This window comes from Helianthus annuus, chromosome 10 (assembly GCF_002127325.2).
Source record: "Helianthus annuus cultivar XRQ/B chromosome 10, HanXRQr2.0-SUNRISE, whole genome shotgun sequence".
Lineage (NCBI taxonomy): Eukaryota > Viridiplantae > Streptophyta > Magnoliopsida > Asterales > Asteraceae > Helianthus > Helianthus annuus.
Genome location: NC_035442.2, coordinates 73999316 through 74000351, shown reverse-complemented (window position 1 = coordinate 74000351; position 1036 = coordinate 73999316). Strand labels below are relative to the sequence as shown.

At 43.4% G+C, this 1036-nt stretch overlaps 1 non-coding gene across 1 annotated transcript; it reads right to left on the bottom strand.

The window, feature by feature from the left end:
* Positions 1–486: 486 nt before the first annotated feature.
* LOC118483512 lies at positions 487–592 on the bottom strand. Its single transcript, XR_004870802.1, has one exon. It is a non-coding gene; the product is annotated as a small nucleolar RNA R71 (small nucleolar RNA).
* Between the last annotated feature and the right edge of the window lie 444 nt (positions 593–1036).

Below are 1036 nucleotides of genomic sequence, written 5' to 3'. Positions count from 1 at the left end.
CACCGGTGCCACAACAACAAGTTCAACAACCAAATGCACCACAAGGGCCTATACAAAGACCAATGGGTCAAGTTCGTCCACGAGGTCGATTTGGTGTGCCAAGGAGGCATCTTAGAGAAAATGCGAGGGGTATTGAAGCGCATTTTAGGCCGGTGATTACTCACAATCCTTCACCGGTGGTTATTCCTCATAACAACCAAGGGAGAACTTTTGAAGTAAGAACCAATTCTTTAAAAAGTTTGCCGAAATACAAGGGGCTAGCAACGGAGGAGCCTTATTTCCATTTGGAGGCATATGACTCAATTTGCAATACTCTTGGGAGTCAAGGTTTTTCGGCTGATGATATCAAGTTGGTATTATTTCAATTTTCTTTGGAGGACAAGGCAAAGAAGTGGTTCTACACTTTGCCTTCGGCATCTATTTATACTTGGGTGGAAATGCAACAAATTTTCCTAGACGAGTTTTATACCGCCCAAAAGACCAATGATGCTAGGAAGGGGTTGAGGAGTTTCCAACAACAACAAGGCGAAATGTTCCATGAAGCCTTCGAGCGCTTTAATATGATGATCAAAAATTGTCCTCATCATGGGATTGAACTTTGGGAGTTGATGAATGCCTTCCACGAGGGGTTGTGTGCCGAGGATGCACGTGATCTAATGTCCATCACAAATGGGACTTTTGGCACAAATTATGAAGATGAGGATTGGGAGTTCTTGGAACAAATGGCCATTACCTCAAAGAGGAAAGCCCAAGCATCAAGGAGAGCACGACCGGCTGTCACGAGATCGCAAGTTCATGCAGTTGACGATGGTAATGTTCAAACTACTAATCAAATTTATGATGTTTGTACTATTTGCAATGAAATAGGTCATGCGGCTGAAAATTGCCAAGGAGGTGATGGGCAATATGAAGAGGTTCATGCTGTGCAAGGTCAAGGATGGGGTGGTAGAAACTATAATATGAATTCTAACACTTACCACCCCGGGTTGAGAAACCACCCAAACTTTCGGTATGGGAACCCTTCAAATCAAGCTAA